We start from the raw sequence: 21,579 nt of genomic DNA, 5'->3' as shown, positions 1-21,579 counted from the left end.
AGAGAAAGCAGAAAGCCTACAAGGAGTGGAAGATGGGGAGGGATCAGGAAGGAAAGCTACCTCTTGGAGGTCAGAACATGTAGAGATATAGTGAAAAATCAAGTAGAGTTGGACCTTGCAAAGGAAATTAAAACCAATGGTAAAAGGTTCTATAGCCATATAAATAGGAAGAAAATCAAGAGAGAAGTGGGACCACTAAGCACCGAGGATGGGGTGGAGGTTAAGGATAATCTAGGCATAGCCAAATATCTAAACAAATACTTTGCCTCCATTTTTAATGAGGCTAATGATGAGCTTGGGGATAGTGGTAGGGTGGCTAATGGGAATGAGGATATGGAGGTAGAAATTACCACATCCGAGGTAGAAGCCAAACTCACACAGGTTAATGGGACTAAATTGGAGGGCTGGATAATCTCCATTGAAGAATATAAAGGAACTAGCACATGAAATTGCAAACTCATTAGCAAGGATTTTTAATGAATCTGTAAACTCTGGGGCTGTACCATATGACTGGAGAATTGCTAACATAGATCCTATTTTTAAGAAAGGGAAAAAACATGATCCGGGTAATTACAGGTTAGTTTGACCTCAGTTTGTTAGTTTGCTTGTTAGTTTCACCTCAGTAGTATGCAATGTCTTCAAAAAAAATTTGAAAGGGAAAGTAGTTAAGGACATTGAGGTTAACGGTAATTGGGATAAAATACAACATGGCTTCACAAAAGGTAGATTGTGCTAGACCAATCTGATATCCTTTTTTGAGAAGATAACATATTTTTAGAAAAATCGAATGCAGTAGATCTAATTTCCCTAGATTTCAGTAAGGCATTTGATATGGTTCCACATGGGGAATTATTCCTTACATTGGAAAAGATGGGGATTAATATGAAAATTGAAAGGTGGATATGGAACTGGTTAAAGGGGAGACTACAACGGGTCATACTGAAAGGTGAACTGTCAGGCTGCAGAGAGGTTACTAGTAGAGTTCCTCAGGGATCAGTTTTGGGACCAGTCTTATTTAACCTTTTTATTACTGATCTTGGCACAAAAAGTGGGAATGTGCTAATAAAGTTTGTGGATGACACAAAGTTGGGTGATATTGCCAATACAGAGAAGGATCGGGCTATCATACAGGAAGATCTGGATGACCTTATAAACTGGAGTAATAGAATGAAATTTAATAGTGGAAAGTGAAAGATCATGTATTTAGGGACTAATAAGAAGAATTTCTGCTATAAGCTGGAGATGGATCAGTTGGAAGTAACAGAGGAGGTGAAGAACCTGGACGTATTGGTTGATCAGAGGATGACTATGAGTTGCCAATGTGATGTGACTGTGGAAAAAGTTAATGTGGTCCTTGGATGCATCAGATGAGGTATTTCCAGTAGAGATAGGGAGGTGTTAGTACTGTTATTCAAGGCGCTGGTGAGACCTCATCTGGAATACTGTGTGCAGTTCTGGTCCCCCATGTTTAAGAATGATGAATTCAAACGGGAACAAGTGCAGAGAACGGCTACTAGGATGATCCGCAGAATGGAAAACCTGCCTTATGAGAGGAGACTCAAATAGCTTGGCTTATTTAGCCTAATCAAAAGAAGATATGATTGCTCTCTCTAAATACATCAGAGGGATAAGTACCAGAGAGGGAGAGGAATTATTGAAGTTTAGTGCCAATGTGGACACAAGAACTAATGGATATAAACTGGCTATCAGGAAGTTTAGACTTGGAATTAGATGCAGGTTTCTAACCATCAGAGGAGTGAAGTTCTGGAATAGCATTCCAAGGGGAGCACTGGGAGCAAAAAACCTAGATGTGGTAGAGAGTGCTGTGGGGAAGGGGTTAGGGGGCCGTTAACAGGCACTGGGATTCCTGGGGTCTTGGAGGATTGTAGGAGGGTGTGACAGCTATTGCAACCACATGCAATATCTTTGGGGCCCATACTATATTAAGTTTATGTAGCACAGTGGGCCAGGGATTGTATGCAGCTTCAGGTAGTCTGGTTAGCACAGCTCCTCCAGGAACAAAAAATAGTGTGGGTGGTTATAGTGAATCACGCATATTATCAACACCTCCAGAGAGGTACCATGAGCTAGGGAGATTTGCATATACTGGTTCAAACTGGATTTTCCAAAGTCCATCAAAGAAAGAGCTTTGGTTATAAAAAGGCTGTGTTTAAACTGACTCAGGGCTTTCTTTCTGATCCAGCAAATGGACAGGACCCTCTGTCAAGATGTGGTGGGGGAACACTTAAAGGAGGTCTGGAAAGACTTTGGCCTACTAGGGCCCTATAAGGTTGATGGGTGAGCTCTGGTAAACTTTTTGCATGTGTATAGGAACGTTTATTGTTTTTACATTTTCTCCGTAATCCTTTTAATAATAAATGTGCTTGTGTAGAAAGAGCTGAGTGGTAATTTGTAACTGCTGATAATACACTGAGCAAAGCCCTTGGAAAGAAAGCAAAGCAAAACCACTGGCCATTAGGCAGGCTGGCTTGATGGGAATATCACAGTGTAAGGTGCAACATTAACCCCATGGTCTGAAAGGAAGTGGGACAAGGGACATGCCCAGAAACATGTGATGACTAGTAACCTGAGACCTGTCTGGGAACACCTGGAGTGGACTATGGAGGAGGGGATAGAGGTGAAGTTACCCTGAAACTGACAGAGAGTTGGGGGAATGCTGAAAAAAGAGTAGGTGAGTGCTATGGGCACTAGGAGACTTGAGGGATAGGTCGGGGAGGGGGTTAGAGTAGAGAGATTGTTGTGGGACCTGGTGGGCTCTTGGCAGAATAGGGGGCTCCTCAGGGGCAAAAGTGGAGTTTAGGGGACTCCTGGGAAGTTAGAAGGTACTTGAGGTTACCAGGCGCTGGGACACCAGGTAGGTGGATGCTGAGGAGTTAGGATTAGGTTCAGGAGTAGATGGTGTTGGGGGAGGATTAAGAGTTGCTTGTGGGGGTAGAGGAAGCTAGGGATTGAGGTAGCTCTTGTGGAGAAGGTTGGTGCTTTTGGGCGCATAGAAAGGGTGTTCAGTGGGCTCTTAAGCAGTAAAGGGTGCTGGAGAAGTTAGGAGTGTCTACGGGATGTCACCAACTGTGTCCCTCTGAAATGGCTGCAAACAATGGAGTGGTATCTGGCTCTACAGCCCCATGCCTTCACGGGGTGAAATCCTTTCTTCTTAGAAGGGGCAAGGCTTTTTAAATACTAAGATGGGTGAACTTGAGTGCCTCATATTAGGTGAGAATATTGATATAACAGGCATCACAGAAACTTGGTGGAACAATGATAATCAATGAGACAGTAGATATGGATAGTAATTCCATGCTTGAATAATAAAAATATTGCAGTAGGAATATACTATCAACCACCTGACCAGGATGGTGATGATGACTGTCAAATGCTCCGGGAGCTTAGAGAGGCTACAAAAACAGAAAACCCAATCATAATGATGGATTTCAATTATCCCCATATTGACTGCGTACATGTCACCTCAGGACAGTATGCAGAGATAAAGTTTCTTGACAACATAAATGATTGTTTCTTGGAGCAGCTAGTCCTGGAACCTGCAAGGGGAGAGGCAATTCTTCATTTAGTCCTAAGTGGAGCTCAGGATATAGTCCAAGAGGTGACTGTAGCTGAAGTGCTCGGTAATAGTGACAATAATATAATTAAATTTAACATCCTGGAGGGGGGTGGGGGTGGAGGAGAACACCAAAGAATCCCATCACAGTAGCATTTAACTTCAGAAAGGGGAACTACGCAAAAACGAAGAAGCTAGTTGAAAGGAAATTAAAAGGTACAGTCACAAAAGTGAAATGCCTGTAAGCTGCATGAAAACTTTTAAAAAACACTGTGATACAGGTTCAAATTAAATGTAGATCCCTAATTAAAAAACACAGTAAGAAAACCAAAATAGTGCCACCATAGCTAACAAGCAAATTAACAAAGCAGTTACAGGCAAAAAGGCATCCTTTAAATATTGGAAGTTAAATCCTACTGAGGAAAATAAAAAGGAGCATGAACTCTGGCAAGTAAAAGTATAATTAGGCAGTCAAAAAATGAATTTGAAGAGCAACTAGCCAAGGACTAAAAAAACTAACAGGAAAAAATTCTTTAAGTACACTAGAGGCAGGAAATCTGCCAAACAACCAGTGTGGCCACGGGATGATCCAGGTGCTAAAGGTTCAGACAAGGAAGATAAAGTAATTGCAGAAAAGCTAAATGAATTCTTTGCATCATTCTTCACAGCAGAGGATGCTAGGGAAAGTTCCATATTTGAACCATAATTTTTAGGTGACAAATCTGATGAACTACCACAGATTGAGGTGTCAATAGCAGAGATTTTGGAACAAATTGATAAATTAAACTGTAATAAGTCACCAGGACCAGATAGTATTCACCCAAGAATTCTGAAGGATATCAAATATGAAATTGCAGAACTACAAACTGTGGTATGTAATCTACCATTTAAATCAGCTGCTGCATCAGATGACTGACAACAATTTTTTAAAAAGGCTCTAGAGGCAATCCTGGCCATTATAGGCTGGTAAGCCTAACTTCAATACAAGGTGAAATGGCTGAAGCTATCTTAAAGAACAGAATTATCATCCACATAGATGAACATGATATGTTGGAAAAGAGTCAACACAGCTTTTGTAAAGGGATATCATGCTTCACCAATCTATTTGAGTTCCTTGAGGGGGGCCAAGAAACATGGACAAGGGTGATCCAATGGATATAGTGTACTTGGACTTTCAGAAAGCCTGTGACAAGGTCCCTCACCAAAAGCTCTGAAGCAAAGTAAGCAATCATGGGATAAGAGGGAAGGTCCTCTCCTGGATCAGTAACTGGTTAAAAAACGGGAAACAAAGGCTAGAAATAAAAGGTCAATTTTCAGAATGGAGAGAGGTAAACAGCTATGTCCCCCAGGGATCTGAACTGGAACCAGTGCAGCTTAACATATTCATAATCAATCTGGAAAAAGGAGTAAATCGTGAGGTGGCATAATTTTGCAGAAGATACAAAATTCTTCTTCTGGTGATGGTTCCTATATGGATTGCAGACATGGGTGCACAAGCATGCCATGTGCTGGAGCTGGAACAGTTTGTAGTAGTGTGATGGGTCCCCTCCTTGTGGAGCCTGGGTGGGGTACTGCTGAGCCTTCTGGGCTCCCTTTCACCCTGTGAGGCTGATGTCAAGCCACAAACCCCTAACAAATACTGTTCTTACACAGACATTTACAGGCAGAGACACACCCAGCTAGGTTACAGAAATGCTCTTCCTGAGCCACTCCTGAACCACAGTGGTTACAGGCACCAACCAATTCTCCCAGCTCTCAAACCTTGCACTACTGAAATATGTTGTCTTGCACTGGAGAGGACTGTATGCTGCAAGCTCACTAATTAGTCCATCTTCCCTCAAACTGGGGAGAATATACACCAGCTTTTGTTACCTAAGTGAACATTTCCCCAACACTTCAATTCAAGACACACTGTTTTAGGTAACATTATAAAACAGATTTATTAACTACAGAAAAATAGATTTTAAGTGGTTATAAATTGTTGGCTTAAAGGATCAGAGGCAGTTATCAAAGAAATAAAAATAAATTTGCAGGCTAAAAGCTATAATTCTGAACAGAATTTGAATTAGCAATATCTCACCCGGTAAGCAGGTTTACAGATTCCAAGTCCTTTGTCTTCCAGATGATCCTTCAGGTGTTGAGTTGTAGGGGAGTGAAGACAAGTGATGATGTCACTCCCCCTCTTATAGCTTCTCCCAGCTTGTTGGAAAGGTCTATGTGACGTAGGAGCCACCCCCATAGGTCAAGTAGTGTTCTATTATGTACCTGCTTCCTCTGTGAAGTCTCTAGGGATGGCCATTGGGGGAGTGGATTCCACTTAATGGCCCATCAGCACGTCTGGCTACTCCATTGTTGTATCTAAAAAGCTGGTTTGGGTATTTCCTAACTCACAACATCTTTCAGTAGCACACATAGCAAAACTTCATAACTTTACATACCATGATAGCACATCCAATCTAACAGGATATTAATGTTCAACAGACCAAGACTTTTAAAATGATACCTCACAAGACATTCTTTGTATAAAACATATTATATGACAGTGGTGAATATGGGGATTTCAGGGTGCAGTTCTGAGACACAGAGAGTCACAAGTAGTGTCCTTGACCTGCATGTGTCATGCATTGGCCTCATGGTATGTCCAAGGCTTTAAGAGGCTGTATGGGTTGATGCCACTCCAGTGCCCTTTTACCGTTGCCTGGTGAGTGTTGGAAACCCCTGTTCCTTGGTGCTTTTAGCTTGCTAAGAAAACTGTTGTCTATCCCTATTTTTTGTACGTAGCCTTCTAATCGTATATAGTTACCCAGTTGTTAGTTAGGCTTTCCATTCTCCTTCTTTCCTCCCTGGGATTATGCCTCGTCCAGCCGGCTTCAAAAACTATGCTTCATGCCCACACTCCTTTGTGAGCAACAAGCACCAATGCTGCCTATATTGCTCTGGCAAAGCCCACATCATTGCCCACTGCTTCTTCTGCCACTTGTTCCCGCCTCACACTCTGGAAGCCAGAGAACTTCCCTTCCACAGATATCTGATGCAGGAGGCTATGCGCCCACATGTGTAATCAGACGCAGGGCTGACGGAACCACCGGAGCTACAACCATCACCACTGGTGAGCACCCACCTGGCTCTTTCCTGTGTGTCGGCACCTGCGGTACCACCACAACATCACAAGGTCCACCGTGCACTGTGCAAGAAGCATGGCCAAGGGCATAAGAGTGGCTCCATGACAGGGACTATCCCTAAATGCAGCATTGTCTCCCTGAGCCTAGCCAGGTTGGGTAGAAGTCACGTGTCTACCCAGGCACTGTACCTCCTAAGAAGTCCTGCACATCAAAGCACCATTGCAAATCGCAGGTGCCACCTCTGGCCACAGCCACCAGTCCACCACCAGCACCATCAATGCCACTGGGTCCCTCTGGACTCTCACGCCCAGTTCCAAGTTTCCTGGGGTGCCTGTCTCTGCTGCTACCTATGGCTGAGCTAATGCTACCATATGCTGGCTCCCCTCCCTGTGCTCCAGTTCCCTAGATGCCTTGAAGCTTCCATTACCCACTCTTCCCTGAGCAGTGCCCAGCTCTGCCTTGCTTCACACTGATGGCCCCTCCTTAGTCAGACCCATCCTCAGAGTCTGAGTGATTTTCCGACCAGGACCCTGCATTCTCACTTGCACGTGCCTACAGCTTGGATCGTTGGCAAAAGCCGCCCTACCCATCTATGTATGGACGTTCCACTGACGCATGGTTCTGGTATCCCTGGGGGTTGCCAATGCCCATAGACCCTTATGCTTGGCTCTTTTGGCCTGCTTGGGATCCTTACTGGGAACCGCAGGGTGCTGCCACTGCTGCCTTACTAGCCTCCCCTGCCCACACTGCATCCACCTCTGTTTATGACGAACTGCTGAATTTTCCTTTACTATGAGGCCTCATCGTCCCCAGATGATGTGCTCTTTCCACCTTCCCTCTCCCCTCTGGATGAACATAGTCAATACTATGACCTGCTTTGGCCAGTGGCTGCTGCTCTCAACCTCCCAGTAAAGGAAGTCCTGGATGCACAAAACCAGTTCCTGGATATTCGGCAACTACAGGACTCCTCCTGGACTGGTCTCCCTATCCATGAGGCCATCCTCCACCCAGGAGGTCTAGCACACCCCGCCTTCCTGTGCCACTACTACGAAGCACGCTGAATACTGCTACTTCATCCCATCTAAAGGTACGGACTTCCTGTTTACCCATTTGCCTCCCAACTCGCTTGTGATCCATGCGGTGACTGAATGCATTCGACAGCAACACTTCAAGGCCATCCCCCTTGGACAGAGCAGCGAAGAAATTGGACCTTCTGGGGAATGAAGTTTATTCCTCTGCAGGCCTCCGGTTCTGTATTGCCAATTATCTTTGCCATCTTGGCAAAATATGATTTCCTTTCCTACTTGAAGCTAGTGGAGTTCCAAGCCTTCCTCCCGGCAGAGAAACATTAGGATTTCCAGTCGCTACTGGACGAGGGCAAGCTCGTGACCAAGGTGGCCCTCCAAGCCATGGGCGATGCCACTGACACCGCATATCACGCTCTAGTGACTGGCATCGTGCTCAGTAGTGATTCCTGGCTTCAATCCTCAGGCTTTCCTAACGAGGTACAGACCACTCTTGATGAATTTTTCTTTGACAACCAAAAACTCTTTAGCAAGAAGATGGATGAATTCCTTCACTCCCTCACTCCCAGTCTGCAGGCGTTCGGTAGTTCGGTATTTACACCAAAGCTCTGACTCGCAGGCAACAAAGGCCGTCTTTCCACCCCCATCCTCGCGCCACCTATCAGCCCAACTTTCAATGCCCACAGGATCCATATTGCTGTCAGCCGTGCACCTAATGACCCCATTATTCTGCTGCTACCACTTCCTCCCCCTTGACTCTTCCCTGGAGACCCGCAAACCTCGTCCCGCCTCTCCCATGGCACTCCAGTTCATCTTTGGGGTCCATCTTGTCTGTTCACCCACAATTGGGCCAAGATCACCACTGATTAGTGGGTGCTGGACATCATCCACTAGGGGTTCTTGATATAAGTTTTTCTCGTTCCCCCTCATTGCCCACTCCTTGGAGGCCATGGGGATTCTTCCCACCACAACCTCCTCAGAGAAGAAGTGGACACCTTCTTCTGGAAGGATACCATGGAATGCGTTCCTCACTGTTACCATGGCTGTGGGTTCTATTCCCCTTATTTCCTCATTCAAAAAAAGGGGGGTGGCTGATGCCCTATTCTGGATCTCCAGTCGCTGAAGAAATTCATATGCAAATTCCAGTTACAGATGATCATTCCCCTCTCATTCTCCCATCCCTCCCCCCTGGGGCTTGATTCATGGCTCTCGATATGAAGGATGCCTATTTCCATGTCAGCATCTACCCAGCTCATTGGAAGTTCCTCCATTTCATGGTGGAACACTCTCATTATCTGTTCCAGTATCGCCACTGCTTCTTGCATGTTCACAAAGGTCTACGCCATAGTCACAGTCCACATGACCATCTCAGTCACTACGTGTTCCCTTACCTGGATGACTGGCTTCTCATTGTGCCATTGTGCACCCACCTCCTCTCCACTATCCAGACCCTTCATGCTCTCCTCACCAGTCTGGGCGTCGGTTTCAATGAGAAGTCTGTTCTCGTCCCCACCCATATACTTACATTCATCAGGGCACACCTGAACTCTTTCGTGGGCCGAGCCTTTCTCCCAGTGGACCATTTTTTCCACTTTCACCCCTCTCATCACATAGTTATGCCACAACCTGCACAACCTGCACACACCTGCCTTTTCCTTCTTGGCCACATGGTGGCCTGCACCTCTGTAATACCTCATGTCCCCCTGCATATATGTTGCATCCACCTGTGGCTCCGGTCAATCTATAAGACATAGTCAGACCACTTGGGCAAGCCAGACATGCTCCCTCCTTCCATCCTGGCTTTCCTCATGTGTGGACCAACCTGTCCAATGTCTTGGCCAGCAGCCTATTTGCTCCTCTCACTTCCCACACCTCGCTCACCACAGACACCTCCCTTGCTGGGTGGGACACTCACTTTGAGGGCCATATGACACACAGCCTCTGGACACCATGAGAGATGTGGAAGCATGTCAAAATCCTAGAATTACACCCACCTTGCCTGTTGAGCATTCCTGCCCCATATCAGTTCCCGGCACATTCAACTACTGTCTGACAACATGACAGCAATTGTGTATATTAACAGGCAAAACGGTGCCCAGTCCTCCTCCCTCTGCACAGGGACCATTCACCTCTGGAACTGGTGCCTTGGGGTCACCTTCCATGCCATCCATCCCTGGCTCTAGCAACTCCATGGTGGACACACTTAGCAGGTCCTTATGTGCAAATCACGAGTGGGAGCTCCACAACCCCACATTTTACTCGGTCTTTTGCCAGTGGAGCATGCCACGCTGGGACCTCTTCACAACCACTGCAAACCACAAGCTTCCCCTCTTTTACTCCAGAGCCCTCAGACTGGGCTCACAGGGTGATGTTCTTCTCCTGCCTTGGACCACCAAACTGGGTCAGACCTCACCCAGTCCTTCATCTGCATCCATCTGGTGGAATTTAGTGCCTTCCTTCCCTCTGTGGATGGTTCCTCCATCTTCACTCACCCGACCACCACCTTCTTCCTTCTTAGTCCACTCAATGCCTTCCCTTCAGTGTAGAAACCTATCCCTTCTTGGAACCCAAATCTCGTCTATGAAGGTGATCTTCTTGGTGGCCATCATCTCAGTGAGACAGGTTAGTGAGCTGGTGGCTATGATGGCTGGCCTGCCCTTTATTGTCTTCCACAAAGACAAAGCCTTCCTGTGCCTGCACCCCAAATTTCTCCCCAAGGTGGCCTCTCCATTCCGTCTTAACCAATGCATCCACCTTCCAATCTTCAACCCCAAACCACACACCTACTTTCCTCTCTTCTAGGTACCTTAAAATGGATTCCTTGAGGACCTGCTCCATGATTTTTCCAGGTATTGAGGTAAGGCTGACTGGTCTGTTCCTGGATCTTGAAGATGGGCACTATATTTGCCTTTTTCCAGTCATCAGGGACCTCCCTCAATTGCCACGAGCTTTCAAAGATAATAGCCAATGGCTCTGAAATCACATCAGCCAACTCCCTCAGCACCCTCGGATGCATTGCATCTGGCCCCATGGACTTGTGTATGTCCAGTCTTTCTAAATAATCCTGAACCTCTTCCTTCAGCACTGAGAGATGTTCTCCTCCTGCTCATTCTGAGCCGCCCAGTGCAGTAGTCTGGGAGCTGACCTTGTCTGTGAAGACAGGCAAAAAAGGCATTGAGTACCTCAGCTTTCTCCACGTCCTCTGTCACTATGTTGCCTCCCCCATTCTGTAAGGGGCCCACACTTTCCTCTGAGCTCTGGTGCCCAAATCCACAGAGGCCCCTGGTTTCTGAGAAGTGCAACTGTAAGGAAATTCCTGCTCACTGGGAGCAGACCTGGACTAGAGCATGCTTGGTGTGGACAGTACCTTCAGGGAATTTCACTGTCAAACTCTAGTCTTCACTTTATATGTGGGAAATGAGATTTTCAGATTATTATAATTTAGCCAATTTGGGTAGATTCTTATATGGAGAGAAAAAGGCAGATGAAACCAGGGTAACTCCGCTGCCAAATTTCAAGTCCCTGTTCCAAACATAAAGGCACTATTGCTTCTCAATGTAAGAATTTTTTAACATGGGCAAAGCAACATATTTCCCCCCTAATTTCATTCTGAGAAACAGCTGAACTGTTTTAGTTGAAACGTTAAAAAAAAATAATTCCAGTCTGAGGCAGACACCCAGCATGGAAAATTTCAGCCTGAATGGTTAAAGTTTGGCAAAGTTATAAGCAACTGAAAACAGGAGCTGAAAAAGAAAAGTGTTGGGCAACCTTAACTATATGTGTTATCAATGGTAAGCATAAGTGAAGGTAAATAGATATCACAGAAACATATGCAAAAAAGAACTCAGCTTCTCCTAACTAGACCAAAACAAATCATTTTACTCTCCACTTATTTTGTCTGATTCTTTTATTCACTTCTGTCTTTTTTTAACCTGTTTAATTTGTAATTTTTATTTTCATACATATATTTAAAATTATTTACTTTTAAGAATGTTATTTATCAAACTAATTCCAGATAAAAATATACATGGGATAGTGTTATTCAATCAGCCTGGTATCTTCAATTACCTTGTCCCCTACCAAAGTGCAATTATCACTTCTGATTACTCTTAGATAATTAGATAAGGGTATGAGTTCTTGATTTCATAAATTAAGTATCTTTGGGTTGTATTGCCTCTTGATGTGCATGTTTGAATCCCATTAACACTAATGGAGATTTTGATCAAGCATTAATGGGTGGATAGCTCTTTTTCTTTATTATTTATAGGCCAGGCAGTAGGCTGGTGTAAATTTTGAGACTATGTTAAGGAAATATTTGAAATGAGCATCTTCACAGTTTGTCAGATAAAGTAAATCCCAACATAAATGCCTAAACCCTGGGACTGAGCCTGCAAACTTCAATGGAACTACTCACACAAGTAAAGACTCTCTGTTTGTCTATATAGATTGTAAACTATTATGAGCAGTAGTTGTGGTGGTGGTGGTGGCGGCAAGCTTCTCATCCTGTATGGCTTCACAGGAAGGAGACCTAGCCCTGTAATATTGATGATTATATTTGATTGAAAACATAGTTAGATAATGTATTTTATTAAGAGTGGGGAAATTCATTTTGTTTGATTTCTGATCTTGAATCATCCATCCTTTGGGAGTGAATCTGAACTGATACCTGATTGGATTTATAGTCTGTTTCAGATGGACTGTGAAACAAGAATGAGGAGGGAAAAAAATCTTAGGAAAAAGCAGCCTGAAAATGGAATAGACACTGCATAGAGTGAAAATAGTTATAGAGAGAGTGGGAAATAAGGAGCAGAGAAGTAAAGAAGAAATTCTAATGGAAAAATAAATATAGGTGGTGTGATTCTCCTCTCACACTAATGTAAACCAATGTAACACCAATCAATTTACACTGTTGTCAGTGAGAGGAGAATCAGGCCCATTATATGTACTGTGATTGAATATGTATGGCCCTGCTGGGAGTCACAGTGGAGGTAAGAGCTTGCAAAAAATGTCCCCCACACCTCATGCATGGGTCAGCACATCCTTTTATGGAACATAGGAATGCTGCCAGCTTTGCAAAATGAAGCTGGGAAGAAAATATTTTTTGGATAGAATTTTGTTTAAAATGACTTGAGTGTTCTACAAAGAAATGGAGGCAGACAGTCCTGCTGATTGGCTACATAAATGTTTGTTAATTTAATGTTACCTCAGCCTAGAATAGACACAAATGAAAACCAGGAGTAACTATTAAGTCGACAGAGTTATGTAGGTATAAAACTGATGTGGAGAGAACCAGCCCCAAAGGGGTTGGTCTTCGTTTGTTAGTCTGACTTTGGTAAAGATGCTGCATCCTGAGAGATTCTGGCTCCTTTATACTTTGATACATATCTTAAAATGTTTTGTTTTATGAATTCCTTTAGGTTGACTGAAATGATTGCATGAGATTGGGCCGTGTTTCCTACTTGCAGCTGTTGCTGATGATTTTACAGTATATACCCTTCCACAAGTGTCTCTTTAGCATTTGTTTAGCGCTTTGCTTTTTTAACTTCATGACACTTTTTGGCTTTTAACTTTTTTTGCTATGAACTTGATGGATCTGTTTCCAACTTATACTAAACTGCAGCAGTTGCTTTGAGGCAATGGTATAATGACTCACTACCTGCATCACCTAGCCCTCAGGTTTTATCATCTCTGGATATGTCTACACTGCAGACTGAAGTCAATTTACTTTAAATCAGCTTTCACCCACCAAATTTTAGAAGTTACAGGAGCATGATCACACCACGCTCTTTGTGCTGGGCTCTTGCGTCCCCACTTGCCACGCTTGGGTCGACATTCATAGCAGTGCACCGTGGGTAGCTATCCCACAGTGCAACTAGCTGCAGGGGCTTTTGGGAAGCTTGTCATTCTGGTACTCTCTCCCGCTCCTTTCTTGTCCCCAAAAAAACTGCACATGCTTTTTCATGCCATTTTTCTATGCTGCGCGCACGTCATTGCTGGAGAAACATGGAGCCCACTCAGCTCTGCACTACTTTTGTGTGCATCACAAATAACTCGTGGCTTATCCTGCAGTATTTCCAAAGGCGAGAGAGGAGCTGCAGCACAGAAAATAGCAATGTTACTGAGGCCGCCCTGCTACAAGCCATAGAGTGGAACAATTCCCATTTGCTGCAGGCTGTCATGCATCATCTTCAGTCCGTGGAGTGCCAGTTCTGGCCCTGGGAAACAAGCACAGATTGGTGGAATCGCATCGTTATGAAGGTGTGGGATGATGATCAGTGGCTGCAGAACTTTTGTATGTGAAAGGCCACTTTCCTTGAACTTTGCTCGGAGCTGGCCCCGTCCCTGAAGCGCATGAATACTCGCTTGAGACAAGTTCTGACAGTGGAGAAGAGAGTTGCCATCACTCTATGGAAGCTGGCAACCCCAGACTGCTACCCGTCAGTTGGGAATCAATTTGGAGTCAGTAAATCCACCGTTGGAGCTGCTGTGATGCAAGTGTGCAGGGCCATCAATAGGCTTCTGCTGTGAAGAGTAGTGACTTTGGGAAATGTGCAGGACATAGTGGATGGGTTTGCTGCAATGGGATTCACAAACTGGGGGGGGGGGGCAATAGATGGCATGTATAGCCCTATCCTAGCACCTGACTACCTTGCCACAGAGTGCATAAATCGGAAGGGATACTTCTCATTGGTGTTGCAGGCCCTAGTGGATCACAGGGGACATTTCACCGACATCAGTGTGGGGTGGCCTGGAAAGGTGCATGATGCATGCATCTTTAGGAACTGGGGTCTGTTCAATAAGATGCAGGCAAGCACTTTCTTCCCTGACCAAAAAAATAAACACTGGGGATGTGGAAATGCCAATAGTGATCCTGGGGAGTCCTGCTTACCCCTTGCTCCCTAGGCTAATGAAGTCCTACACTGGGCACCTGGACAGTGAGAAGGAGCATTTTAATAACATGCTCAGCAAGTGCAGAATGGTGATGGAAAGTTCATTTGGGTGTTTAGAAGCCAGATGGAGAGGTCTGCTTACTAGGCTTGACATCAGTGAAAAGAACATTCCATTGGTTATATCTGCATATTGTGTGCTCCATAATTTGTGTGAAATGAAGGGGGAAAAGTTCCCCCAGGAAGGCTGATAGGCCGGCTGCAAATTTTGAGCAGCCAGATTCCAGCACTATGTTCAGAACCAGTTGCAGAGTGCTTCAGCTTCGGGAGGCATTGAAAAACCAGCTTTGCAATGAACTGTAGTAATGTATGTCTGTGCTGTGCTTTATTTCCCATCCCCCACCCTTGCTCCAGCAGCCCCCTGTTTTTGTCTCCCCACCCAAACTATGAATGAATAAAGACAGATGTTTTTTAATGCTACGAAGTTTTATTTGTGACCCGTTTTAATGGGGGGAAAGGAAGATAACTTAACGTTATAAAGTGTCACTGTGCAAGCAACTATGGTTGTGTGCAGTTCTTAAAGGGGCGGTCACATCCTTCTGCTCGCCTCCACTGGTGTGGAATGCAGCGTACTGCACCCTGTTCAGTCTCCTCCTAGACTGCTTGGGGGTGGGGGATAACACAGTGGTAAGTGGCAGAGCGTTTTGGAAGGGCTGCAGAGGGAGCGTGTTCTGATGCTGCTCTTCCTGGAGCTCTGCCAGATGCCTCAGCATGTCGGATTGATCCCTCATAATACATCTCCTGTTGCGTATCACGCTCCTGTGCAGATCTTCTGTGTTCCATGTCCATATCTACTTTTTCAGACAAGGACATTCTCCAGGCTCTGAGCTCTGTGTCAGCAGCTGTGGAGATGTTCATTAGTTCGCTGAACATGTCATCCTGCTTTTTTTTTTCTGCTTCCTAATCTAGAAAAGTCTTTCAGCTGGAGTTTGGCAAGGGGGGCCGAAGTGTCCACTGTAAGATAAGCAAAGCACAACGTTGCCATTGTTAGCTGACCCAAAGTAGTAAAGGAAATGTTACAATGTAAAAAGTACTCCCCTTCATGTTCACAAGGCTAAGCCAGACCTGCATTCCATTCTGTACATCTCGGAAGGGCAGACTGGTGTTACAAACATGGTAAGCAAGGGACCTTTGCATCTGTTATAGAGAGGCTTCATTAGCACTAAAATCCACAATCCACATTTGAGCAAGGAGAGGGATCACCGAGCTCCCCTGTAACATGCCAAAGACCGGTTTGGGAGGAGGTGGGCAAAACAGATTAGAGGACACTGCAGGAGAATTGTAGCAGCAGAAAACAAAGGGCCACCAGTGTCCTGACCCATAATGACCATTGCAACAGTACGAGGAGTAGGAATAGTCTTGGGGAGGTGCCCAGGGACCCCATCCATGGCAGAAGAATAAAACGGAGTGACTGTATTGGTCAGGTACTTTAAACTTGTGCCATCTTCCCTAGGTGACCATGTGTGATATCAGTCTCCTGAGGGTAATGGAGGAGGAAAGGGAAGATTTGCTGCAAGCATCGAGGTACAGGTCTGGTCCTTATGCTGCTATTCTCCGCGACGATGCCTGCTCATTTAATAGCCGAGTGGCAGGGAAAAGTATCCTCCCGTGGCGGAAGAAATAAGGCTGCCCTCCCCAGAAACCTTCTGCAAAGGTTAACAGATTACCTACATGAAAGTTTCCTTGAGATATCCACAGAGGATTCTCAGCGCATATCTCTGCACATAAATAGTCTGTTCCAGGAATAACCCTCCACTGAAGTTTGCCACCAGCCAGTAAGACCCTCCCCTCAAACACAAATTCCTTTTAAGAAGCTGGACTGGGGATATAACCGCAAAAAAAAGATTTGCCATACACACTCACCAGATGTGCTTTCCCCTGCATCTCGATCAGTCCCGCTGTCTTGTGTGTGGCTGGACTGCTCTGGGGTAACGAACGTGTCCTGACTCTCAGGGAGAATGGATACCCTGCTCTCCTGCACCCCGCTCTCCTCATCCTCATCGTTCTTGTCCACAGAGTCCTCCTCATTCGTCCTGGACTGGGATTCTTCGGAAGTATTGATGCTGTGTGGTTGCACAGTGGTGGGGTCCCTGCCGAGAACTGCATGCAGCTCCTCGTAAAAGTGGCATGTGTTGAGCCAGGAGCCAGAACAGCTGTTAGCTTCCCTCGTTTTCTGATAAGCCTGCCTCAGCTCTTTGATCTTAACGTGGCACTGCTGCTTGTCCCTCTTGTGCCCCTTCTCCAACATACCGTGAGATATCTTCTCGTATATATCTAAATTTCTTTTGCTGGCTCAGAGCTGAGCCAGAACAGACTCTTCGCCCCACAGACCAATGAGATCCAAAACCTCTGGTCAACTCCAAGCTGGAGCGCGTTTGGGCTGTGCAGTCGCCATGAGCAGTTCAGCTACAAAGCCCTCTCTACATCATCTAAACTGGAAATGGAAATTAAAAATGTCCTGGGGCTTGAGAAGAGAAGCTATTTCCTGTGCACGTGGCCATGTTACAGCAGAGCATGAATGTCCAGAGCAGTTACAACAGGGTATTATGGGATACCTCTCGGAGGCCAATGGCGTCAATTTACATTGCACTCTGCCTACACTGATGCAAATTCAACCCAGGGAATTCTAATTCAGTGCTATGCCACTTGCAGGGTTAGTTTTATTAGGTTGACTTTTACTGCGCTTTAAATTAATGGAACTTACGTGCCAATGGAGACACATACTTTAGGGGGTCGATGTAAGAGGTGTTACATTGATCTCTATTGCTAGTGTAGACCAGGCCTCTGTCTTCCTTTCCTGAAATGGGAGCAAAGCAAAAAGTGGATGCTGTTTACTGCTGTGAGAAATGGTAGCCATCTAAAACCATATATTTCAGTGAAGCTAAGATGAGAGGTATTTTATTAATCAAAATAAGCCAAACCTTGAAATTTGCATTCTGTTTGGATAACAGCTAGTTAAGTAAATTGGGACAAAGAGCCTGGGGAATGGAGGCTGGGATGAAGAGAAAATGGGACTCGAAGTTAAAGGGGGAGAGAAGTATGTGATCCCTGAAATTAAAGACTGTATCATAACACACATGCACAAAGAGTTTGAATTAAGGTTGCACAGGAAACTTTAAATTTGAATGTTTAGCTTTGCAAACTTAATGTTCTTAAAATAATATTTTTGTATGTATCATACATGTATGAAGAAAGTATGAATTCAGTATTAACATTAATCAAAGAATACCTCATTCAAACAATGATATTTGATCAGCATTATAGTGCAAACAAGCATTCATCAAAAAAAAAAGTTAACATGGATGGATACTTTACGTAATCCTCATTGACCAAGTCTAATTTAGAAAGTTAAAGAAGTGGAGGATTCTGCATTCTGTGGGCCAAATTCTTCCATCCTTACTACATAGTGTAGCACAGTTCACAGTGTGAATCTGAGGGGAGGGAGACACCTCCCTCTAGCCCAGAATGAGGTACCTAACTCACTTTGAGAGGCATTTCCTACTGGCTAACTTAGGCAGTTTCTTTCTCAGCTTGGTGACTTCTGCAAAACCATTTTATATACACCTAACTCTTTCCATGCATTGTATGGCCTAACTCAGGGTTGTGAATTCGACTAGGCAGGGTGCCTTAAGGTTAGGAGTTGCAATTCTTAAGGCCCCCTGGTGAATTTAGCCTTGTCCAATTTTCTCTTGACATAGTTTAGATCTGATGAAATTACTACCAGTGCAAAGTACATCATCTACACATTAATCATATTGTAGTCTGTTATTAATTTATTATTAATAGTAATCTATACTATGAAAGATTATTCTGTATTTATGGATGACTGCCAGAGCAAGTATTTTATAATAATTCATGGGAAATAAATAAGCATTCATAATGAATAAATTTAGGGACAGTTTAATGACTATTTATCAGCAGTTCATGCACAACAAATCCAAATGTTTATCAAAGATGTTTATAAACTTGGTGCACAAGCATTTTAATGAACTGATAAGGAACATTAATGAACATTCATTATGAATTTCCTTTAGCCTAGAGTGGCATCCTCAGAGGAAGTCTTACATTCCAACTTCCTGGCTAGACAAAAGAAGCATGGATGCTTCAAGAAAGTTTGGCACCTCGGAAGAATGGTGCAAAGATAATGCAGACAAAGACATTTGTATTAATGATATTTTGGGGAGTAGTTGTGGTGGAATTTGAGGATATCTGGTGTATTAAAATCTAGTGACAGAGACCTCTGAGTGCTACTTTGCCAGAAGTTAGTCAGGTGTTAATAGCCTGTAATGAACTCCTTCTAATTGGTGGAAACACAAGGGGCAATTTGTTTTCTTATGATCAGTTCCTGAAAATTCATAAGTAGAACTGTGTGAAAAATCAATTTTTTTGGTTTGCTGGATGAACCGAAAAAATAAAAAAAACAATATTTTTTCAGCTCGACCAGAATTATTTATTTTTTCCTCAGCTAAACAAAAAACAAAATTTGTTTCAAGTCAAAATGTTTTGTTTTGATTTCAAACATTTTTACCTGTTTTTTTTAAAAGCAAAGGAAATCTAGAAAGACCTTTCCTAAAACCAAGGAGCAGGAGGCAGCAGTATCTTACATATACCCTACAGCCACCTGGTTAGAGCACTCACCTGGCTTGGAGGAGTCCTTGGTTGAAGTTTCTTGTCTGCCTGATGTGAGCCAGACATTTGAACTTGGGTCTTCCATGATGCATGTGACCTAACCACTGGAATACAGGGTATTCTGAAGTGAGTCTCTTTCAGTCTTGTGTCAAATCCATGAATAATTTCAGTTGCCCTAAAACTGCATTTTTTGGTCAGTAAACTATTCACCGAAAAAGATTTGCCCAGCTCTAGTAGTGAGACGAAGCAGTTCATTAGGATAACTGAGATACTCACTCAAGTTATCTGTAATGGCTTGTTAAAAATTAGCTTATCTTAAATAAAACACCTTCCATTGCTTTACTTTTACCCTGCCTCTGTTGCTTCAATTAATCAGAACCTGAAGAAATGGAAATAAAGATCAGAGTTCATCAGCTGATCACTAAGAAGGTTAATAAAGGCCATCTCTATTTTTTATCTGAAAGAAGAATTTCTGAGTTATGTGTTTCCCAGAAAATTTTGTACTTTAGAAGCTAGTTAGCAGAGTTTTACTGCAAACTATAAGCACAGAGGGAATGCCAGTGAAAAAATATATTCCTCCTTGCCCATCATAAAAATTAATGTTAAGTAGAAGAACTTCAAAGCAGCAAATCGGAATCACAATTTCATGAAACCAGCTAATCACCTTCTCCTCATTTTATGATTTTGGTTATGGGTATATCTTAAATTAAAAGCAAAAATAAATAAATAAATAAAAATCCTTGCAGTTAGAAATTACATATTCTTCACACTGATTATCATTTCACTGTTGAAAAACAACCATATACAAGTCATATTTTATTCAAATTACATTCATGGATTGAACTAGAAAGTATATAAAATATTTATTATTTAGCATGAGTTCATTTTCATTGGTGGTGCAGTGAAAAGCATACTAATACAGTTCACATTCATAAAATAGAGTTACAGGCTCCATGTTATTCATAGTAACCAACTTAAGTATCACCAAGCGATGAAGGAGCATGTGAAAGACTGCTTAACTACACCCTGGTTGCTTTTCACTGCAATTTTAAGTGATATGCAAAACCTATTAATCATAGTTTCATAGCAAAAACACTACAGGTCAACTGAATATTTCTCTGAAAAGGAGCTGGAGAAACAGGGCACTCTTCCTTCAACTGGGATATGTTTTCTATACCTTTAATTCATAGTAGCTGGAATGAGGTGAAAGCAATACTAATCACTGCACAGAATTTACTTTGTATGCAGAATGACTAGGTTGCCTGTGGTTTTACTACTACTTAGCACACATATGGTGCTTTCTGTGTTCATAGAACTGTACAGACATTATCTAATTTAACTTCACAGTGGGCTCAGTTCTGCAAGATACTGAAAACAAGTAGTCCCAGTGAGGACAACATGTTAACATTAACTCTCCAAATCTTCTGGGTAGAAGCCACGATTTTTTACTGCAGGCACAGCATGCTGATGAATCAGGGAGAGCAGTGCAGGGGGGACTGAAGAATGGGGAAGAAATCTGGCAGCACATGACCTCCAGAAGAAGAAGGAGAACCCATATACCCCCAATACAGCTAGACATAAGCAACTGTTTTTCAGGCTCTCTGCACAGGTCCTATGGTGGAGAATGGTTTGGAAGATTAATCTGAGGGAAGGGATTAGAAGGAGACTCAATTGATCGGAAGGCATGGGATGCATTGTCCTGGGGATGGGGGTTCCATGATCACCACTCCCAAGAGGAGGAGATGGGTGGTGGTGGTCGAGGACTCCCTCCTGTCCCAAGGAGGAAACTCAGCGTGCTGCTTGCCTGAAGTTAGAATTCAGGATATATGACACAGAGTCTGCCGAGACTCATCAATCCCTCAGACCACTATCCCTTCCTACTTCTCCATGTGGGCACCAATGACACTGCCAAGAATGACCTTGAGCAGATCACTGCAGACTACGTGGCTCTGGAAAGAAGGACAAAGGAGTTTGAGGCACAAGTGGTGTTCTCCTCCATACCTGGGTCTTTTCCTTCAACAGGGAGGATGGATCATTGAATTGCGGAAGTAAACGTGTGTTTATGCAGGTGGGAGGGAGGGCTTAGGATTCTTCCACCATGGGATGTTGTTCCAGGAAGAAGGATTGCTAAGAAGAGACGGGATCCACCTAACAAAGAGATGGAAGAGCATCTTCACAGACAGGCTTGCTAACCTAGTGAGGAGGGATTTAAACTAGGTTCGCTGGGGACAGGAAACTAAGCCCAGAAGTAAGTGGGGAAGTGGGATATTGGGAGGAAGCAC

The sequence above is a fragment of the Emydura macquarii genome, unplaced genomic scaffold, assembly GCF_026122565.2.
Source record: "Emydura macquarii macquarii isolate MOO-44397 ecotype Brisbane River unplaced genomic scaffold, CSIRO-AGI_Emac_v2 contig_1353, whole genome shotgun sequence".
In the NCBI taxonomy this organism is placed as follows: Eukaryota; Metazoa; Chordata; order Testudines; family Chelidae; genus Emydura; species Emydura macquarii.
This window is presented reverse-complemented; position numbering follows the sequence as displayed.